This window comes from Adiantum capillus-veneris, chromosome 20, assembly GCF_014529385.1.
Source record: "Adiantum capillus-veneris isolate H3 chromosome 20, ASM1452938v2, whole genome shotgun sequence".
Lineage (NCBI taxonomy): Eukaryota > Viridiplantae > Streptophyta > Polypodiopsida > Polypodiales > Pteridaceae > Adiantum > Adiantum capillus-veneris.
Window position 1 is genome coordinate 120,942,598 of NC_140950.1, and position 9,920 is coordinate 120,952,517.

Genomic DNA, 9,920 nt, shown 5'->3' on the forward strand with positions numbered 1-9,920 from the left:
CTATTTGCAGTTTGGCATCAAGACCATAAACAAGGTTAAAGGGTGTAGCATTTAAAGGTGTTTTGAATGAAACTCGATAAGCCCATAGAGTTGCATGAAGATTCATTTCCCAGTCTGTCCTTCCTGAACTAACCACTTTAGTCAATATCGAGCTAAGAAATCTATTCGTATGCTCAACTTGTCCGTTTGCTTGGGGGTGATAGGGAGATGATTTGTTATGGATGACAATAAATTCATTAAGCAGATACCTGATTACCTCATTGAGGAAATGAGTTCCCCTATCACTGAAAATTTCTATTGGCAGTCCATATCTTGTGAACACATACTCATATAAGAATGCAACGGTTGTTCTGGCATTATTCTTTTGAGTTGCCTTAGACTCGCCCCACTTGGTCAAATAGTCCGTAGCTACAATGATATATTGAGATTGGGTTCTATAAGTAGGTGACAAGCATCACACCTTCGAACATATTCCTTGGCATCTGCAAAAAGTGTTGACCACCATATGCCTGCCATTAAGATTGCTCTTGCAATGGTCTCACTAGAAAAGTGACCTCCAGCTAATCTAGCATGTGCTTGTTCTATAATTGGAATATACTCGTCTTGAGATGCACAAAGACACAGATGTTGGTCCTTACCTCTCCGATATAATTGGTTTTCAATAAGAGCATAATCTCTTCCTTCAGTTTCAATTGCTCTTTGACGGTGTTTACTCATATCCTCAGGACATGTTCGGCTTGATAAGTAAGTAACTAGATAGTTACTCCACTTAGGAACATGCGACATTTGGAACAATGTTACATGAGGTATGGGTGTTTTTTTTTGACATTGAGGAAAAATTTTCACAAAAGAATGAACATCACTCCTCATAGTTGGCCAAAATACTTAAGGTCTGTCGCATAGTTTGATCTTCTGCAAAGTGAAGTCCTACTATGGTAATATGCACTTGACTTAGGTATTGGGTTTTCTCCTCAGGATTGATGCATAAGAGCAATATTCCATCCTGATTTATTTTGTACAACCTTTCAGCAACTGATACATAGCCAATTGCTCAATTAATCTGATTGTAACAGGAGTATTTGTGAATCCACTTCAGCTATGGTCATCAATGACACCATATTTTCCGACCATCGAGGTATCATTTCCACGGAGAACAGATAGGCATCTGGTAGATCATCGTCTACTCCTTTAGGTGGTACCCCTGAAACAATCCTAGATAAATGATCTGCTCTTTGATGAGTAGTGCCCTTTTTCACAAGAACAGTGAAATCAAATTCTAGAAGAATGATGAACCATCTCACTATTCTTCTTGTGCTCCATGGCTTGTTGACGAAGTAGAATAAGTCTTGGTTATCCACAAACAGCACAAATTTTTTTGCTAATAGGTAATGTCTATACTTTTTTATAGCATAGATCATTCCTAATCCTTCCCTTTTGGTGGTGATATAATTCTTTTCTTCCATATTCAGATGTCGGCTATCATAATAGATAGGAAAATCAAAATTTTCGTCTCTTGGGTGATCTAGTGTACACCCGATGGAAAAATTGGAAGCATCTACATGTATGTGGAATATCTTATTCCAATTTGGTGCTTCCAATATTGGAGCTAAAGTTATCGCTTGCTTAAGCTTCATGAAGGATTCTTCACACGCATTAGTCCACTCAAAGTGTGTAATCAAGTTATACATGGGTTTTGCAATTATAGCGTACATATAAATGAACCGTCTGTAATATCCACAATGCCCCATGAAGGCTTGAATCCCCTTGAATATTGTTGATCTTGGCAAATCTACAATAACATGAATTATGTCCATATTAGTAGCTATGCCAATTTTTAGACACTATATGTCCAAGAAATTTTCCTTGTCTACCCATGAATGTGCACTTCTCAGGATTTAAGCAGATCCTGTAAAGTATACATTTTTCGAATATCTTTTTGAGGTGTTCAAAATGATCAGCTCGGATTGATGAATGTACGCATAGATCATCCATATATACTTCCAAGAAATTCCTAATATACTCTTTAAAATCATTGCTCATCAATCTTTGAAAGGTGGCAGGAGCATTAGTTAACCCAAAAGGCATAACCCGATAGGCAAAAATACCCCATTCCGTTACATAAGCAGTTTTATGCTGATCTTTTGGGTCAACCAAAAGTTGATTGTATCCCAAAAAGCCATCGAAAAAGTTGTAAGATTCTTTTCTTGAAAATTATTCTAAAACATACTCGGTGATTGGAAGAGGAGTGTTGTCTCGAATGGTAGCTGCATTCACTTTCTTGAGGTTGACACTGTCACACACATGCATAATTTTTCATTTTTCTTGGGCACTACACAATTGGAGATACCCAATCTGTGTGTTCATTTTCATAAATGAATTTAGACTCCCTTAGCTTTTCAATCTCTTATTTGTTCTTCCTAGAAAAATTTTCATTGTATGTGTATAGCCTTTGTCTACTTGGTTTCGAATCATCTCTCATGGTGGGTATGGTATGTTGACAGATTTCTGGATCAACACCCTTGAGACCCTTGTAAGACCAAGCAAAGATATCTCGGTATTCTTTTGGTAAGCTTAACAAAATACCTTGTTCTTATTCTTTTGTAAGGTCATTTGCAATGTAGGCTGCTGTAGGCTCTTCTCCTTGTTTGGCCAGATCTATATTTTTGCATTTTCAGGCCCTTCGTAGGACTCGCCCTGTTTTTGTAGTTCTCTAACAGGTTGCTCGACTATGATTTTTCGATCTTGAAGAGTATATTTTTTGTAATGGGATGGAACACTCATTACATCTTTACCATCCTCTTTAGTGGTTTCCATTTCAATTCTATATATCTCCTTTAGAGCTTTTTTTAACTCTTGATATTTCTTTTTTCGTTCGACTCTTTTCATGGTTGAATCCTTGTCCTAGGTTTTAGGTTTTGCTTGAGTTTCGTTTCTCGTTTTTCTAGACATTTTTGAGATTTTTGGATTTTTGTTTGAAGGATGCCAGTAATTTTGCCCTTGGCACAATCATGTGCATCTATTTGTATCAGGAACTGTGTTCTACTAGAGATTGATGGCATATGTCTAGATTTCAAATTTCTAGTGTCTCTTTTTTGTCTATACCATTTCTGTTTTCTTGGGTTCTGGTTAGGAAAGTAAAAAAACTCCCCTCCTTTCATGAGTACCTTAGCTCTCACATGTTCTTCTTCCGACCCCGAATCATCTGAGGTAGCTTAGTGTTCTTCTAGCTCTTCTGTTGCGTCATAGTAAAGGTCTGAAAAGACTTGTTGAGCTTTCATCAATGATCTTTCATCAAGTCCTTGGGTTCCTCAATTTTGTCTTCAATGTGGAGGGTTGAGATCATTTGTATGGGAATTATATCATAGCCGTCCTCATTGAAAAATTGAGTAGGCATATACGTATTCACACATACATCCATTGTTGCTAAAATTTGAGTCCACTCAAATGTCTCAAACAAATGCTTTGGAAATGGTTAAGGTATATAAGCTTCATCCGTGCAATCCCTTTCTAAGATACATTCTTCTCTTTTTAAACTCCCATTTTTTGAAGCTCCGCACATCCAAATAAGAGTGTCTTTGTTCAACCAAGATGGAAGCTTAGTTTTGGCCTAAGAGACTGAATCAAACTCTTGTATGGGCATTTTCATGACATCTCTATAGGTGTGATCTTTTATATTAACCGTGTTATTGATCCCACTTGCTTCAAGTACAAATAATTGTTCCCCCAATCTTGAATGATTTGTACTTGTCGCATGAAAGGTCTTGCCAATATGATTTTATAATTGAGTTTCTTTCCAAAGTCTACTATGGAAAAAGTGTCTTGATATTCAATCCCACAGGAATTAGCTATCACTTGTTCAAGCAGCCCTAATGGTCTTTCAATGTGTTTATTAGCCAATTGCAATTTCATTCGAGTTTTTCTAATGGTTGATTGTCCCCATGATTCCCATACTGCTTTCTGGCTATGGCTATGCCTGCCCCACTATCCAGTATTTCCATGGTTTCTATGTCATTATATTCCACTGGAAGAGTTGTGTTTCCTTCTTTCCCTTCGTAGTATTCTCCAACTTTGTTCATTGGAACAAATCGAATCTCTTTGCTGTCCATTTCGTGTTTCAATTTTCCCAAATTCTTTGCGATTAGCCCTGTTATTCCTACCTTCTCTAGAGTTTTTTGTAGATCAGTCCATAAATTTGGTCTGATTTTTAAGAGTTCTCCTAAAGTAAGAGTTAATTGGATGGTTGTAGACATGATTGAATGGATGTTGTCTACTTCTAGGGTCTCTTCAGCTCTTTTTACTTGAGTGGTTTACACACTATGGATTCATCTTCATTATCTCCCAAGTAAGAGGGTAATGTTTTCAAGGTCAATGGTTTAGACATTCCTAAAGCTTCAGATCCGCAATCCCCATACAAGGATTGTACATCCATGTCCATATCAGGAGGTAGGTTGTCTAACCAAACTTTCTCGATAGAAGCTACTTTAGAGTTAAGCTCCCATCATTAATCTCTCTAAATTTTTTCCATAAGTATCTTGGCCAGTTTTCTTATATGAATGGAGTTACGTCTAAGGAATTTTTGATGTCCGGCACTATATGTTCTGGCTCTTTCGTTTGAAGGTGGGGTTCTACCACCACTTCGGATTTTTATTTATTGGCTCTTACCACAAGCTTCTCAGGTTTTTCCATATTTTTGAGCTTGGGTTTTTGTTTTTCTACCAACTCTTGCGTGATTCTTACCAAATTTTGATAAGCTTCAAGCTTAGCTGCTTCCATGTCTGGAGAAGGATAGTTTTTTCATTTGTTTCCATGTTTTGGCCTACTTTAACTCCTGCTTGGTAAGCTTCCAAGGATGCATTAATAGGCTCAAAATTTTATCAAACCAAAATTGATCCTCCAGATTTCACGGTGGTTTCTTTGATTTCACTTCCAGTTTCTTTTCATCTTAACTTGGAAAAGCTTCTTTGCTTTCTTCTTGATTTCAGCCCTTTGTTTCTGTTTTCTCATCTCATACCTTCTGTTTTCACTTATTTTGGTCTTTTGAGAGGAAATTTTTGTATTCTCTGAATCATCAGAGGAGTTATGTTTCTTTTTCTTAGCTTGGGCTCTGGTGATTATCTTGATTGGAACAATTGGTTCACTCTCAAATGAGCTACTGGGTATCACTTGGACTACGCTTCCTACCGTTTTACCGTTGTTTAAAGGATTTTTGGATAGCCTTCATGGAAGTGTCCTCCCTTTTTGCAACATTGTATGCAATAAGCTTCAACTGTCTTGAGGTTTTTGTCAAGATTTGGGCATTCATTTTTCCAATGATCATTTGCACCACAGTTATGATAGTTTCCAATTTGTGGCTTAATCATGGGTCTTACCATAGGAGGTCTAACACCTTGATTAGCAACATAGTATATGAGTGCAAGTTCTGGTGTAGTATAAGCCACATGTTCTTCCATTGGTGGTGGATGTGGATTATATCAATCTCCTTCTACCATTATTGTAGATGGACTAGGCTCAGCATAGGGTGTAACAGATACTAGTTCTTGTTCATCTATGACTCCCTCTGGATGCATGTACTTTACAGGCACTGCATTATGTCCCAGATATGGAGATTGTTGACCTAGCACGGGTTGAGGTCTTTCCATTCCCATCGGTGGTCTTTGAGCTGGGGCCATGTTAGGCTAATATCTGTACATGGGTTGTCCTTGTGCCCTCATAGGCATGCATTGAACATTCCCATCATACTTTGGTCGGTAATAGAACTCATTGGTTTGATGGTTGGTCCATTGATTGCACACCATTTTTGCGGCCTAATTGGTTGTCTCATAGGTGCTTGTTGCATGTTATTCATCATGTCATTCATCCTTTTAAGCATGTCTTCTATGGCTGAAAGTGGTGCTGCAGCAGCCATTCCCACTTGTACTGGTTTGGTGGATGTTGTTTTCTCGCTTTGGTTATCCTTAGAGACATCTTTTGCATTGAAAATATCACAATTGTCTCCTAAGTCAATAGCGTCTGACACACGCTCTTCTAGGGTTGTTTGCTTCTTGATGTACAGTATAACATGAAATTCTTTGTTTAGTAGTCCCTCTAGAAACAATGATACTAGTCGTTCTTCTGCAGGTATCTCTAGCTCTGGGCATCTGGCAATGTATTGTTTCATTCGAGTTGCATAATCCCTAACAGACTCACCTTGTTTCTGTTTAAAGCTGTAGATTTGGCGATTAATCCTACTCTTTGGAGAGTTATTTTGGGTGTAGCATCTCAAGCCTAGAAAGCCCAACAAGAGAAAGGAGAGTCAGTGAGAGGCTTTATTAGTCTAATGAAGCATTTGAATTCTCGTTTTAATCCAAATGAGGGCTTCAAAAATAACCAATTTCTTGATAGATTAATTAGGAGACTACGACATGAGGATATCTACAATGGCCTAGTCATTAGAGGTATTACCACTTGGGAAGCAGTCACCACCAATGCAATCCAATTGGAGGAAAATTTAATGATTCAAGGAGAAAGAGTGTTTGTTGAGCCTAAATCTTTACAATAGTCTAAGTTTTTTTTTGCTTTATGATACTTTAAATTTGGCCATACATTAAACTCTAATTTTTACAGCAATTTACCTTGCATGCTCAATGTACTTCATATTGAATCTCCATGACTCATCTTGTGGTGCTTAATCAAATGCTTTTTTTTGTTGATAGACCTACCTCTAGGACATACGATTACATGCCTTCGTGACTGCCTTGACGGCACACGAGGACGTGTGCCAAATTAGGAAGGGGGGAGTGTTAGCAGCAGCTAACAGTTTTACCAAGCAAGCAGGGGATATGCTATGGATGTACACAATATTTTCTATTCACATTGTATAAAGTCTTAGGCTCATTTGGGAGTTCCAAAGTTTCATATGCTAGCCAGAAAGCTCAACTTAATCCCATAGTAGGATGGTTTGTGGTGCATGCCTTTATAAGCAACCCTTTGATGCAAAGAGGTCATTCTGGAGTGGTCCTTTTGAGAACTCTCTCCCTAGAGTAGGTCTTGATGGCCTAGCCTTTGAGCTTAATGCCCATGCTTAGAAGGCTAGTGCTAATCACATGTAATTAGTGTAATCCTCTCTTAATTAATCTAGTTTTCATTATGTTGCGAATCATGTTTCTCTACTTTCTGTCATTGTTTTGAAGTGTTGATCTTTTCTAATCTAACTCTTACTTATGCTAAGCTACTCCGATTAGTGGAGTCCTTATCTAAATCTCTCGATTAAGTTGAGTGGGCATACTCGTGATTGAGGGATTAGAGTTTTCGTCTAATGGTGTGCTTGTGTGTGTGTAGGTTTAAGAAGCCTTGAGCTTAATTTGATTATGTGTGACTTGATTTGGACACCATGATTGGCATGGTTGGGGTGGCCGACTTGAATGCGATCTTATATGCTTAATCGTCAATGCATGCTATTAGAGTTGTCCTTGAGAGACTCCAAGATTAGTGTGTTTCACTTTGTTGGTGGATGTGTGTATATGATTGCTTGTATTGATGCTTGATGTGCGATTATCATTAGTTGATTTGGCATTATTTCTATTTGCATTGGAGGATGCACGCTCTTGAATCCTCTCAATCTTTGCATCCAATGACGCTCTCACACATTCTTTGTGTGATGCCTCCAAGCCCTAGCCGGGTCATGCTCTCTCTCTCCGGATTGATAGATTTTTTGGGAGATTGCCTATGCTATGGAGAGCCTCCAACATTGGCGCCGTTGCGGGGAAACGGGTTTCCTACGCTAGTGGAGTTGAGGTTGCAAAAGATAAGAGTAATTTCATTACCGATTTCTTGTAATTAGGTAGGATTTGATTTGTGTATAGTGTAATTAGGTTTAATTAGATGTGTATAGAGTCATTGCACTCCAAAAACCCCTAAATTCTCTTTTGATTTTGCTAATTTTTCACTGACCTTCACTAATTTTGCATCCCATTCATGCTAATCGTACTAATTCCATGCTAATTGTGCTAACCTAACCACTAATTTTGATTTGGAATGTTTGCCAAATCCCCTTAATAGAGGAGGATCATCACTCTTAATTGCTCTAATCTATGCCTGATCATGTGATTGAGTGTTGATTTTGGTCAATTGTTTTGTTCAATTTTGGACCGAATCGGAGTTGCACACATGTATGTGCAATGGAGTGTCTACGCGAGGAGCAAGGACTAAGCGAGAAAGTTATCAATTGTAAGTGGATTGACCTAATCCGTTCAATTTTTTATTGATTAAGTTGATCCCATGGAGTTGCTAAATCATTGCAAAAATTAGATGTGTGTGCCTAATTGATGGAATTTATGCCTAATTTGATGAAATTAAAATGAAATTGTAATCAAATAGGATGCCTAGATGCTTGTGGAATGGTAGTTTTGCATAAATTGTGTGTGAAAATCACTAAATTGATGTGTATGAGAGGCTATTCCGGTCATGGAGTAGGCCTAATTGCCAAAATTAGGGCAAGATTTGAATGTGTGTGCCCATTTTAAATAACTTTGACGAGAAGATTTATGGTCAAATTGAACACCTAAATGCTTGTAGATTGATGATTTTGCAAGAAATGTGTGTGTAAACATTAGGAATTGGCCTAGTTTTGTTGCTAATTTAGCAAAAAAATGGATTTGTGCACCTAATTTTTGTGTGTGTGCAATGCTAAATTGAGTTAAAATTTGATCAATTTTTGATTAAAATTGAGTTAATTTATCATGTATATACTCATGTATGTGTGATCAATTGTGCAATTGATGAAATGCAATGAGTGTTTAATGAAATTTTTGCACAAATCGACGGCCTAAATTTAGGTCTATGTGCCTAATTAATGGCCAATTATGCCTAAATTGTGATTTGTCATTACTCACTTGGTCTTGCTCACGGTGGGAACCACCTCCTTGTTGATAACATCTTTAAGCACAAAAAATAAAAAATTTAAACATCATGCTGCAGCGTTGATGCCAGCCAATTTACTCCCCATCTATTTTACTTGCTGACCCGGCGCCTTCTTGGCATCACACACACACTATTTCTGCTACCCTCCAGAGTATGGGGCACACTGGCCGCCAACCAAGCCATCACACATAACCTCGGGCCCCGATCAAAAGCGGCCATGAGATGGACTTGAGTCGGTGCTCGCAAGACTACTCACACACACCCCCGCCACATACACTCACTGGAAATCAGGGGCCCTACTTTCTACTGAAGCGTGCTAGTGTATACACACATACATTCTGCTCATGCGCGCCAGTACACACATAAAATGGTAACAGGACACTTTTATGTCCTTGGACACTTTTGTGTCCTGTTAAGTGACCATTTTACTTGAATTATTTGAAGAGTATGAAAATGATTTTTTAGGTGCTATATATCCACAAAGTTGCCTTATGAGCTGAAAAAAAACTTAGCATTTTTTTTTGAGTATCGATCTCACCATTAACCTTACTCTTGCACATTATTTTTGAACCTAAACTATGTGAAAAAAACGGGTCCTGTTTTTGGCTTGTTTTCAATTTTTGGCAACTATACCAGTCTAAACTTCATGTTTGTGAGGTTTAGATGGCTAGAGGTTAGGATTTCATAGTTCTCAACATGTTTTGATGCTTGTAGGGAGAGCTAAGTGTTAAAATTGAAAGTTATGACCAATTTACGAGAATTGCATAATCCTGATTTTTGGCCAAAATTAGCACTTTTATGATTTTTTTGGTGGCTTTCTTGATATCCAAATTCAATTTTGATTGTGTAAGTGTAATGTATAACATAAAGCTAATCTTCCTTGAGTTTTGGGGGACCTAATATGCTATATAGCATAGTATATGATGATGGTTGAGTTTTTTGATTGCTGAAGAATACGATACATTTTAGAGTAGCAAGTATAACTTTTTCAATATTGCTAGTTTCTTAGGCCAATTGTGTGT